Source organism: Sciurus carolinensis, chromosome 3 (assembly GCF_902686445.1).
Source record: "Sciurus carolinensis chromosome 3, mSciCar1.2, whole genome shotgun sequence".
NCBI lineage: Eukaryota > Metazoa > Chordata > Mammalia > Rodentia > Sciuridae > Sciurus > Sciurus carolinensis.
Window position 1 is genome coordinate 50,542,265 of NC_062215.1, and position 13,837 is coordinate 50,556,101.

General features: G+C 39.4%; 1 protein-coding gene and 1 non-coding gene across 2 annotated transcripts in view; one reads left to right on the forward strand and one right to left on the reverse strand.

The window, feature by feature from the left end:
- Window positions 1-13,837, forward strand: part of Stx8 (syntaxin 8) — a 248,723-nt gene that overhangs the window by 164,692 nt on the left and 70,194 nt on the right. The gene's annotated exons all lie outside the window — the stretch shown is intronic.
- Window positions 13,543-13,617, reverse strand: Trnat-ugu (transfer RNA threonine (anticodon UGU)). The gene has a single exon. It is a non-coding gene; the product is annotated as a tRNA-Thr (tRNA).

The window sequence follows — 13,837 nt, forward strand, 5'->3', positions numbered from 1 at the left end:
CGCTCTGATGTACTTTGTTCAGTGCCCCTGAATTTCTGAGTCTCAATGAGATTCTGACTATCCAATATTGATTTTCGGTGAAATCCCTCTTTCACCCCTGTCACTGAGAAGCAGTACTCTCTCTGCTTATATCCCCAGCCACAATGCAACTGCAAATGTACCCTTCACTATTCTTCCATCTTGAATCAGCAATTTATTTTTGAAGCTTTGAAGGAAAGTTTTTTATGACTTAAAGGTATGCAGTGACTTTTCCTGTTATTAGTCCTCTGACATTATACTTTCTATATAATTTCAGTAACATCTATTGCTTTTGGCATATTCTTTATCTATCTATATCTTCCATCTTGTTTATATATAATTGAGTCTCAAAAGAGTTAGGGGATGTGCTTTTCATTTCAGTTGGCTAACTGGTATGTCTCACTGTGACATTGAATCTATTGTTTTATTCTCTTTTTCTTAAAGGTTAACTTTCTAGTTCTTCAAAAACCATAATTTTCTTTGTAATCCAGATTTACATAAGTATCCTTTCCCCCACCTATATTTCCTAATTTCCATTTCTGCTTTTCTGAATTTAAAAAATGTGATATAGCATTATTGCCTATGTTTTTTCTCTTACATTATTTTTTTAAAGCTGCGCCTTATATTTTTGGTGACATGGATGACTCCAATCAGTTTAATGGTCATAATGGGCTTCAATTTAAATGTATTTTCCTTCCCTTATAAAACTGCCTTTATGCCAGGGATGTGAATTAGGCTAATTTAATTGATGGACCGTAGGCGAGTTTCTTAGGAATAAAACCTTTTAGGCTATAAGTACTAAATGAACATATTTCCAGCCACTTTGCAAAGTGGGGACTATGATTATGATATAATATTTAAAGAGGGGGGAGAGAACTAACTGGAAGGAACCTCTCTTTCTCCTGTGACTGCTTCCTCTAACCTTTGTCAAGCTGAACATCCCTTGTCTTTAGCAAGTTAGTAGAGTTAGTGATTTAAAGACACATTTGGGTCCTTTAAACAAAGGGAAAATAAAATTACTGATTATACCAATAGTATCTTGAAATGAGCCCAGTAGTTTCAGTATCTGATTTTTCTTATATGGCATACAAATTGTGTTTATCTATAATGCACATTTCAAATAAGCCCAGACAATTGTCTTTGGCATTGCTGACTACCTGGAAAACTGCAGTTTGAAGGTGACAAATGGAAATAAGGAAACCTTTAAAGAACATCTTTTTGGAATTTGAGGATTTCTATTCAACTTTTCTTCCCAGGGTCACTGTGTTTATTTTTTGGGTAGTGACTTCCACAAACACTGATATCTCTTTTCCTTCCTGTTAATGTCCAAAGTTAGTTCAGGAGTCCTAGTTCCAGTGAGAGGATGCTGGAAATAATCCTAGCCAGGTCTCTCTGAGCAAACAGCCTTGTAGTACTAGCAACCCCCAAGGGGCTCAGCTTGGTGGACTCTGGACTATTACACATAAGCTAATCCAGTAGAGCTGTATTCACCCATCTTTAAATCATATTGCTCACTCTGGGTGTGGTTCTTCCCTGAATTCTCTGTATTCTTCCTCTCTTCTCTCTTTCTTGTCTCCTTTTTTCTCTTTCCCCTCAGTTCCTGTCTTCTTCTTTACTGATTTTCTCTATTCATCATCTCAGTCAAGATATACCTTTGAAAGTTCCTGGCACATTTATTTTCCCAAAATGAGAAATTAATCCTAGAAAACTCATTCCTCCCTCCTAGCCATTGCCTGTAAAGCGCTACCTCTTTTGGTTTCTTCTGTCTGTCCCAGCCAACTGCTTTCTCTCCTTGATGTGTCAGAGCATAAAGTCATCTGGAAGTGTGTTATAGAATATAACAGAACAAGCTGGGCGTAGTGGCACACGCCTGCAATCCCAGCGGCTCAGGAGGCTGAGACAGAAGGATTGCAAGTTCAAAGCCAGCATCAGCAAAAGCGAAGCGCTAAGCAACTCAGTGAGATCTTGTGGGGGATGGGGCTGGGGGGGTGGGGAGAAGAAGGAGAAGGAGGAGGGAAAGAGGAAGAAGGAGAAAAAAAACAATCCTTAAAAAAAAAGAATATAACAGATAGGACTAGTCCCAAGCAATTTTAAAATGTTATTGTGTACTATCTTTGCAGTATACTCCTCAACTTTACTTTTGAAAAATACCTTTTGTGTTTGTTTTCTTGCCATTTCCATTACACATTTTGAAGGGTATTGAAGACACTGAAAAAATACCTGAGTGATATAGCATGGCTGCTGTTTTGGAAAATTGGAGATCATGCAATTTTCTCCCAACTCAGTTTAGTCTCCTCATTAAAAAATGTTTGAGACTCAATGTCTTATGATCAGATTGGTTTACACACCTCAGTTATTTCCTGTCTTTTTCTTTGTGAAATAAAGAACCATGAGAAGTAGTCAGTGAATAAAGCAATGAACAGAAAGGACTGCTCACCATCCCCTATAGTTTCAAAAGTTGGAAGAAAAAACTGAAGAAATAATCCAACAGATGGGAATGTAGCTCAATGGTAGAGAACTTGCTAAACATGTGAGAGGCTTGGAATTTAATCCTCAGCACTGCCATAAAAGAAGAAATGATCAAGGAAGTAGACCAAAAGACAAGAGAGGGTATAAAAATTACAGAATTAGTCCAAGATCCAAATAATAAGAATGTCACCATAAGAAAACAGGAGTGAGTAAATTGTCAAAGGAAATAATGCAAGAATTTCCCCAGAACTGAAGGATAGGAATGACCATGTTGAAAGAATCCACTAGATACCAGCTTAAGAACTAAATAAAAAACTGGGTATGGTGATGCATGCCTACAATCCCAGCAACTAAGGAACCTGAGGCAGGAGGATTGCAAGTTTGAGGCCAGTCTGGGCAACTTAGACAGACCCTGCCTCAAAAAAATTAAAAGGTCTGAAGATATAGCATAGTGGTAAAGTTCCCCTGGGTTCAATTCCCAATGCCACAAAAACAGAAAACAATAAAACTAATTATTAAGAAAAAAAAGATTTTTTGCAAGGCACAGCCTAATGAAATTTCAGAACACCCAGATAGAGAGAAATTCCTATAGGCTTTACAGAGGTGTATTTGGGGGATTACGGGGAGACATCCCTATCAAAGGATCTAATTTCAGAATGACATCTAGTATCTCAACAAAAATAGTGGATGGTGGTAGAGTATTTCAGGAAGCTCCTGGCAGATTTACTCTCCCCAAATGAGAAAGTAACCCTAGAAATCTCTGGGATGCCAGAAACAAGGGAAGGAAATTAAAATGAATTTACAGATGATAGCAGTAGAAGCCAACAGACCCTAGGAGAATAGAACTGCAGATAAAGGGGAAAATGGAATATATTTTTCCACATGAAAAATTGCACTAAGAGACTGCTGGAAGGTGTGAGGTTTAGTGGGAGGGAATGAAGCAATTGAAAAATTGAGGCAGTTATTAATTCCAGGAAAACAAAAAGGAGTACAAAAAAGGAAATATGCTTACAGCACAGTATTGAAGAGTGAATTTGAACATATCCATAAATAAGGTAGATATTTAATTTAACTAAAATAAAAGATTTAGCTATAAAATAGATGGGAGAGTAGAGGTGGGATATTGAAGAACCAAATCCTTCTACAATGAAAGAGGAAGTGACTGTGTAATATCTAAAACTGATGGAATTCAGAGATGATAGTTTAGAACTGTAGAGGTAAATAAAAAACAAGAAACCATCAAAATAAGTGAAAAGTTAATACCTTTGTTGGAGGAGTCAGAAGGGATAGGTAGAAATATCTGGGTTTTATTATAAAACTTTTTAGAATTATCTGACTTTTTTATTTGTGCCTTAGTCATTTTGATAAAATAATTTACTTTAACCTTGAAGTTCTTTAGGTTTGTAGGTTCTGTTGTGTTTTGGGGACTAAACATATAAATGGCAAACAAAAATCTATTACATTAAAACAGTTTGTAGAATTCAGGTTGATAGAGTACTTTACACCCTTATTGGATTAAGAATGAACTGCAGAAATCTTAAACTCTACTAATTAGGTTTGTTCTTTACACTGCTGTTGAAGTAATTCTGAATCAACTATGTATTATTAGGAGAGAGAAAAAATAATGAACTAGGGAGATACAAGCAGTGAAGGGGAAAAGTAAGAATAGTCTTTATGGTGTTGGCTTTGAATTGGAAGTAACATTAGGGGCTCCTCCCTTTAACCACTGAAAGAGCCTCAATGCCGTGATTTACAGTCAGAGTGAGGATAGTCACTGCCCAGAGCTTGTTTTCTAGATACTGTTCACCACAAAAAGGAACTATGACTCTTTATAGAAGTAGCTGATTCCTGGTCTGGGACAGGAAAATATAACATCTTGTGTCAGAAACCAAGCAAGTGCATAGACAATGATGAGGCCACACAGAGCTGAAGATCACAGGAGCTGACTTCAGGGGATTCTAACCAGCCAGATTTGGGTCAATTAGAGCAATAAAAAAAAATGATGGTAATGGATTATAAATTTATTTATTTATTTATTGTCCCAAGGATTGAACCAGGGGCACTCAACCACTGAGCCACATCCCCAGCTTTTTTTTTTTTTTTCTTTTTTTGGGTGCTGGGGATCGAACCCAGGACCTTATGCTTACAAGGCAAGCACTTTACTGACTGAGCTATCTCCCCAGCCCCAGCTTTTTGTTTTTTATTGTGGGACAGGGTCTCTAAATTGCATAGAGCCTTTCTAAGTTGCTGAGCATGACCTCGAACTTGTGATCCACCTGCCTTAGTCTCCCGAGTCACTAGGATTACAGGTGTGCACCAACACACCTGGCTTAAACATTGATTCTTAACAATGCTTGCATGTGTTGAGTATCCACCGTGAAACTATAAAAAATATAAGATGGGGTGGGAATATGGAGTGACTGTTCCTGCCAGCTAAGAAATGTAGAAAAACAGTGATATTAGAAAATCACCTTTTGCTAGGTATAGTGTCACATGCCTGTAGTCCTAGCTACTCGGGAGACTGAGGCAGGAGGATCACTTGAATCAGGAGTTTGAGGCTAGTCTGGGCAATATAGCAAGATCCTGACTCAAAAAGAAACCCTGTCTCAAAAAGTACAAAGGACTGGAGATGTAACTGAGTGGTAAAGTACTACTGGATTCAATCCCCAGCAACATAAAAAATAAAAAATATGAAAAGGAGTTTATTCATGGCACAATATAAAGTAAGCTCCTTTATATCTAGTCTTGATCTATAAGAAGATCTTTAAAGATGAATGTGTTTTAGTGTGAAAAAAATTAGGCAAACATGGTGCTAACATATATAAGGTTATCATGCCCTATCAACTGGGGAAAGCAACATGGACTATTTTCATTATGGAATTTTCTCTGAAGATCCAGGCCCTCAAGAAGCCAAACCACATCATTGCCTACACAGAGTAAACTTACCTCAGCTTCTTTAGCTGGAGTTGTTGGTGAACTTGTATCCTCACTGTTCAGATTTCCATCCTTAAAGTTGTCACATTGTGAGGAAATTGGATGTTTATCTTTGACCAAGCTTCTTGTGTATAGATACTGTATCTAGCAGCTCTGATTCCCAGCAACTAGTAAAATAGCTGGTTTTGAATTTGGATTTATTTAAAAGACACCTGAAATAATGTGGGGGTAGATTTCCTGAGTCCTCAGACTTTTTATGAAAGACTTGTCAGTCTGAAAAGATAAATTTGAATAAAGTTAGAAAATATAATATGAATGGTATGGATAGGTTATACTTGGATTTGATTCTTTTATTTGATACCCAACTGTGTAGGACTATTAAAAGAAATACCACTGTCACACAAGAGAATTTCCACCATAATTCATTTTGCAAGAACTTCCACCAATACCATGTATTGGAATATTGTTCATCTCTGAAAAAGGAATGAAGTAACAAAGCATGCTATGATATAGATGACGACATTGGAACACTTATGCCAAGTGAAAGAAACCACGTACAAAAAAAAAAAAAAAAAAAAAAACCCACACATTATATGACCCCATTTAGATGATGTGTCCAGAATGGGCAAATCTCTAGAGACCGAAAGCAGATTAGTGGTTACCAGGGGCTGGGGAGTTGGGAGGAATGGGGACAGACTGCTTAATGGTGTGAGGTTTTCTTTTGGGGCATTAAAAATGTTCTAGAGGGACTGGGGTTGTGGCTCCATGTTAGAGAGCTCGCCTAGCACCTGTGAGTCACTGGGTTCAATCCTCAGCAGCACATAAAACTAAATAAATAAAATAAAGGTATTGTGTCAAAAAAACTGTATAAAAAATGTTCTGGAATAAATACTAGTGATAGTTGCACAACACTGAATGTTCTTAATGCAATGAATTTATACTTTAAATGGTAACTTCCATTATGTTTATTTCACCCCAATTTAAAAAAATGAAAAAGAAAAATAGCTTCTGTAGACAACTGCTCTACTAAACACAAAGACTGATTTTCATAATGTGTAATTGCTCTAGGCTCCTATGGTATCAAACAGCACAGACAATTTTGGAAGCCTGAGTGTTTCTGGTTTAAAAGATTCAAAATGTTTTTTATGGAATGACAATGGGTTATTAAAGTAAACCAAGGGAGCTGGGGTATAGTTCAGTGGTAGAGCATGTGCTCAGCATGCATGAGGTCCTTGGTTCAGTTCCCAATACCAAAAAACTTTTTTTTTTTTTTTAAATAAGTTAGGATATGTTGGGGGCACATCTAACTTTTTAAACTGCTTCTGTCTGATATGTCCCTCCATATCACTGTCATAAATCAGGCAGTGGTAACTGGGCACTGTGGCACACACCTTTAATCCCAATGACTTGGGAGGCTGAGGCAGGAGGATCACAAGTTCAAGGCCAGCCTCAGGAACTTAACAAGACTGTGTCCCAAAATAAAAAAATAAAATAAAAAGAGCTGGAGATGTGGCTCAGTGGCAGAGTACCCCTGGGCTTAATCCTCAGTACCAAAATTAATTAATTAAAAAATTTAACAGGCAATGGGAAGGCACTGCCTCTGACTTGATGTGGCCCTTCCTAGGGTGGTACTATGGCCAGTCAGCAAGTTGGAAATTCTAGGAGGTCTGCTTACTTCCTGGCCTCCTTGTTTCTGAATTTGTTTTCTTGATCCTAAAAAATACTTTATTTGGATACATGTGAAATCAACCCTCAGACATTCATGGTCTTGGAGGCCCCCCATGGAGGGTTCAATAAAGTTTGTGAGTTTTGTTAAGAACAGTGACCATATGTGGGTAGGGTTAGTGGTTTGTGGCCTTTGCTTGCTAAACTTTTTCTTTCCATGGTACCTCTGAAAAGTTCTTAATTTTCCATGACACACCAGAGTGTTGAGGATTGAGGTTAAGTCGGGTGGACAGGCAGACTACTGCAAGCTGAGTGCTCCTGTGGTGATACGTGGTTGAATCAAGGACAGACACAGAGAGGACCAGGTAGATGGAGAGGTGAAAGGAAGGAAATTCAGAAGACGAGAGGGAATTGGGTGTGTGGTTCAGTAGTAGAACATTTATCTAGCATTCGTGATGCCCAGGGTTTAGTCCCTGACACTGCAAAAAAAGAAAAGGGAAAACAAAAGAAGAGAAGAGAAGGAAAGGGGAGAAGGGTAGTACTGAACGGAAAGAAATCCTCCAGAAATGCCCCCACATTCCTTTAGGGTCTCTGCTTTGCTTGTCTTAGTCTCAGTGCTGGAGGGACCAACAGTGACCTATTTCTAGATTTTCTGAATCAGTTTTAACTGTAAAAAATGTGTGTTTGGATTGGGCATTGCTGATGATTAGATCTGAAAAAGAAAGGGAGGAAAGATCCGTACTTCAAAATCATTCTTGTAAAGTGTTGGTGAGGATATGGAGAACATGAATCCCTTGTACACCGTTGGGAATGTGGATTAGTATAGTCATGATGGAAAACCTTATGGAGGTTCCTCAAAAAACTAAAAATAAGGACTTAGGATGTAGCTCAGTGGTAGAGTGCTTCCTAGCAAAGCCCTGGGTTCAATCCCCAGGATTGCAAACAAAAGAAAGAGAAGGAGGAGAATACAATATTCTCATGATCCAGCAATTCCACTGCTGGGTATATATCCAAAGGAATTGAAATCACTGTGTTGAAGACATACATGCACTCCTATGTTCATTGCAGCATTATTCACAACAGCCAACATATGAAATAACGCAAGTGTCTTCCCATCAGTGGATAAGTGGATATAGTAAATGTGATATATAGACACAACAAAATACTATTAAACCTTAAAAATGAAGGAAATTCTGTCATTCGTGACAGTAGGCATGAACCTTGAGATTGTTATTATAGGTGAAATAAGTCAGGCATAACAAGACAAATACTGCATGATCTCATTGAATGTGGGACCTAAAAAAGTTAAACTTACAGAAGCAAAGAGTCAAATGGTGGTTACTAGAGACTGGGTGGGTAAGAATGGGGAAATGTTGATCAAAGTGTACCCCCCAAAAAACAACTTTCACTTAGGCAGGAGGAATGTTTACAAGATCTAGTCTACAATAGGGTGCCATAGTTAATAAGAAGTTGCTAAAAGAGTATACTTTTAAGTGTTGTTGCTACCAAAAAGGAGGTATGAGGCAATGGATATGTTAATTAGCTTGCTATAATAATTTCACAGTTGTGTGTATCAAAGCATTACAGTTGTATCCTACAAATATATGCAACTATTGGTAAATTAAAAATAAAAATCTAAAAGTACATGTTTTTTGTCCTCACTTCTAAAAAATTATTTTTTTAACAGTGCTTTCATTTAGAGAGCCATTCAGGCAAGAAGTCACAAATTCCAATTCCAGGCATGTAAAGAAACTGAGACACACAGACCAAGTATATGCCAGTTAGGTGTGGCAGGTCCCCCTGAAGTGTACCTGCCACCTAGACAGGGTCTTGCTTGTTAGCCCCACTTGTTTGCTGATGCATGGAACCATGGACTCCAAGACACCAGATCAGCTGCTGTGGTTTCCCCTTCCATCTTCATCCTACCTTTTCCCTCCTCCCTCCTTCTTTCTCTTTCTTCCTTCTGAAAAATCTGATTTTTTCCAAAATTTCTGATGTTTAGAGCACTGTTCTGGTCAAAATATATCTGTAAACTGGACTTGGCTCCCTAACTGCCAAGTTATGACTAGGAATTTAAGTCAGCAAATTACTAATATGGATGCAAAGGCTGGGTTTGGTGTGGGGGAATAGATGGAGGTCAAATAATTTTTTAATCACCTTTTAGAGAGTAACGTAATTGATTTTTTAAACATGTAATACCACTAGGAAATCATTCATATTTGGAAAATAGGAAAATAATTTATAACCTGAGTTGGAGTGTGGATGGAACAGGTGGGCAGACCCAGATAAGATAGCAGCACTGTGCATCTTGACAGGTCAGAGACAGTGGTATGAGATCTCAGAGTGCACAGATAAGAATGAGATGGAGGAACGGAGCAAGGCAAGAAAGAGACTAGCTGGATGCCACACACGCCTGTAATCCTAGCTACTCAGAAGGCTGAGGCAGGAGGTTGCAAGTTTGAGGCCAGTCTGGTAATTTAGGGAAACTGTCTTTAAAAAAGAAGACTGCCCATCTTCAGCATTTTACCTGGATCCTCCTTCCTTAGTCGTGGCTCCTGCTTGCCCAGAATCAAATTAGAAAGAGATTAATTATGCTTTAAGTGTTTGTTTCTGTATTTTGTAACTTATTTCATTGCACCACTCATTAGTTCTTATACCTGGGTCTCATCGTATAACCTTGGTAGGAAGAGGTGCATATAAACCGGTTGTGAGGGTTTTTTTTTACTCTTTAAAACAACAACAAAAAAAGAATTTCTTTTGAAAATTACGAGAACCTTGGTGAAAATTAATTCTATTTAATTAGGCTATTGATTGATTGCAGGACTGGAAATTGAACCCAGAGTTGCTCTACCACTGAAATACATTCCCAGCCCTTTTCATTTTTTAGTTTGAAATGGTCTCACTAAATTGAGTAGGCTGGCCTTGAACTTGCAGTGGTCCTGCCTGAGTGATCCTGGGATTACAGGCGTGTGCCACATGCCCAGTTTATACTTTTTTTTTTTTTTTTTTTTAACCCATGGGCTCTTTGCCACTGAGTACACCCCCAATTTTTAAAATTTTTTTATTTTTGAGATAGGGCCTTGCTAAGTTGCTGAGGCTGGCCTCGAATTTGTGATCCTCCTGCCTCAGCTTCCCAAGTAATTGGTATTACATGCACATGACACCCAGCTAGTTTACATTATTTTTTTATTTTATTTTATTCCAGGGGGGATACCAGGGATTGAACTCAGGGGCCCTCAGCCACTGAGCCCCATCCCCAGCCCTATTTTGTATTTTATTTAGAGTCAGGTTCTCATTGAGTTGCTTAGTGCCTCGCTTTTACTGAGGCTGGCTTTGAACTCATGATCCTCCTGCCTCAGCCTCCTGAATGGTTGGGATTACAGGCATGCACCAAGGTGCCCAGCAGTTTGCATTATTTTTAACTGACAAATAATAATGAACATATTTATTGGGTAAAATGTGATTTTTTTAATGTCTACATTGTACTGTGATCAAATCAGGCTAATGTATCATCTATCATTTCTTTGTAGTAAGACCTTTTAGAATCTTCTTAGCTGTTTGAAAATACACATTATTGTTAACTATAGTCACTGTGCTGTGCAGTAGAACACCAGAATTTATTCCTCTTCTGTAACTGTGACTTTGTACCTATTAACCTACATCTCCCCTTTCTCTGCCCACCCTAGGGCTTTAAAAGAATTTTTTCCCCTGAGACTGAAGATTGAACCTAGGAGGCCTCTACTACTGATCTTTATTCCCAACTCTTTTAAAAATATTTTTAAATAAGGTCTCAAGTTCCTTAGGGCCTTGCTAAATTGCCAAAGCTGACCTTGAACTTGTGATCCTCCTGCCTCAGCTTCCTGAGTTGCTGGGATTACAGGCATGTGCTACCACTCATGGCTTTATATTTTAATATCAAGGTTAACCTGACATTTTTTACCAAAGAACCCAAACCAAGGTGCTACAGGACTGGAAGCATGGTAGCAGAAGGGAGGCTGATTCACAGATGGGGAGGGTCTGGGAGGGGAAGGGGTTGTTCCTGTCATGTAACAGGAGCAGCAGTCTGTGGGAAGTCTGTTGTCAATCCTTGCCAGGGTGTGAGCTTATCTGTTCCCTACACTTCACCTTCCCCACTAATCTAACATCTGTCACCACCATGCCTGCCTCCCCTGATCTGATGGCAAAATTTATAGCAAAGTTCTGAAAAAGTGGAAAGGACATGCAATGGTTGGGGGTTGGGAGGAATGGGATCCAGTTGTGAAATGATAAATCAAGGCATCTTTCACTTTTGGATTCTTGACATAAGAGGCTTTTTAGAAGCATGAATGTGTGGAGTTTTTGTGGTTTTTGTTTGGATTCAGTGGCGGGGGATGCTGTTTTGTTTTGTTTTTATGGATCTTTGTTTTTTGGGGGGGTAATTGTTTAAGAAGGTAAGTAAACACAGTAACAGTGATCAGTTTAGCTGTTTAAATAGACGTAGTTTTATCATGGCTCCATCATGGCTGTTTTGTAACTAGCTATAGAGAAAATAGCTGTAATTAACCCCTTTCATCTGATTTTACTGTCCAGGTAAACGGAGCCTTATTCATCATTCCAAAGACTCAGTAAAACTTGGAGTTGTTGGGCTGGGGAGATAGCTCAGCTGGTAGAGTGCTTGCCTCACAAGCACAAGGCCCTGAGTTTGATCCCCAGTACCGCAAAAAAAAAAAAAAAAACTTGGAGTTGTTGAGGATACCCAAGGCAATGCTGTGCTCAGGTTTCTAAGGCCTCATGCAGAAGAATTGCATCTCCAACATTTCTTCTTTTGCTGTTTGTTTTGCTTTGCTTTTGCGGGGTGCTTGGGATCCAGTCTGAGGCCTTGCACTTGTTAGGCAAGTGCTGTACTCCTAAGTCACAGCCCAGTCACTCCATCATCTCCCGAACTGGAGCAGAATTGTTTCTGGGTTTTATGGTGCATATTGTCTTCAGGCATCTGCATTTCTTTCTCAGAAATCACCATCCCTTGTCCACAGCTGTCCTTGCCACTCACTTGCATCCCCACATTTGTACCTTTTATCTGCACATCTGTGTCTTAATCACCCTGTCATTTCCTGGCACTCAACATGTATAAACTAGATCCATTATTTTCAACCCTTAACCCAAGTACCATAAAGACATGTACCATATACACTTGAAACCAAAACAAAAAGCCAGCCCCACTCTAGTACTTGTGTCAGGCCCCACCATTCTCCAGTGGCTCAGTTTCTTTCACAGTTGAACTCTTCCTCCAGTGCCCTCTGCTCCTCATGTCATAGCATTTCTTATACATGGGGGTTCCCCATTACATTCTGTCATTATCCTTACGGGGGCTGAATTGCTCTGTCTGTACCTTCCTGAATGGCCTCAGTCTCATTTTTTCCTATGTATCTTAGATACAGCCGTCCATATGATCTCTGAAAGATAGCCTGTTCCTAGAACAAAAGTGTACCCACAGTCTTCAACTCTGGTTCTAAGGCCCTCAGTGGTCTCTGTATTTTGTCCTGTCTGCCTCCTTGTTCCTGTGCCCTCTCTAGAACCTACCACTCCAGCCAAATCAGTTATTTCCACTCCTCAAAACCTAGCTTGACTACTTCTGCTTCTCAACATTTGCTCACACTGGTGGCCTCCCCTGCTGCAGATCTGTTCAATGTCAAATCTTCCTTCAGCTCTATTTAAGTGTTGCATCCTGTGGCTAATACTGTATTTTCCCCGTGCCAATCATGTGTTTTTACTCTTCACTTTATTAAAAAATACCTGGCTATAGAAACTTTTGGGGGAAGGAGCCATGCCTTCTTCTCCTCATTCATTGAGGAAGATACAGAAGCAAGTGAGACTGGTGGGACATCCAACCAGAGCACCTCCCTACTGCCAGGGTCAGCCCCAGAGATTGTTGCCAGGTGTAAGGGTGGGTCTAATAGTGTAGACTCTTCTGCTGTTTTCAAGGAAAGACTGAAACCTCAAGTTCCATGTGAGATTGCTTAATTTGTAAACCTTCATATCATACTTCAAAAGCAATGACCACCAGAGGAACATATTCTCTTAAAATTACGATTGCAAGGCCATTTCATGTGCAACATAGATATTGTTTTAGTCAGCTTTTTCACTGCTGAGACTGAAAGACCCAACCAGAACAACTGTAGAGGAGGAAAGATTTATTCAGGGGCTCGAGGTTTTAAAGGTCTCTAACCATAGACAGCAGGCTCCATTCCTCTGGGCTCCAGGTGAGGCAGGACATCATGGCAGAAAACTGTGGCAGAGGGAAGCAGTTCATATGATGATCAGGAGGCAGAGAGAGACTCTGCTCTCCAGATCCAAAATATATACCCCATAGCCACCCTCCAGTGAACCAGTTCCTCCAGCCACACCCCACCTGCCTCCAGTTACCACTCAGTTAATCTCATCAGGAATCAACTCACTGATTTTTTTTTTTTTTTTTTTTGGGGGGGTGCTGGGGATCGAACCCAGGGCCTTGTGCTTACAAGGCAAGCACTCTACCAACTGAGCTATCTCCCCAGCCCCTGATTTTTTTAATCTATAACCAATCATTTCTCCTCCAAACCTTCTTGCATTGTGTCACATGTGAGCTTTTGGGGGACACCCACATCCAAACCATAACAGATATGAAATAGTAATAAACTCAGTGTGCAAATCTAAAATAGAGTAAAAATTCTACTTTTCAGAATGAGTTTCGAATATGTAAGAATAGATATCTTGGAAATTAGGACTTGAACAT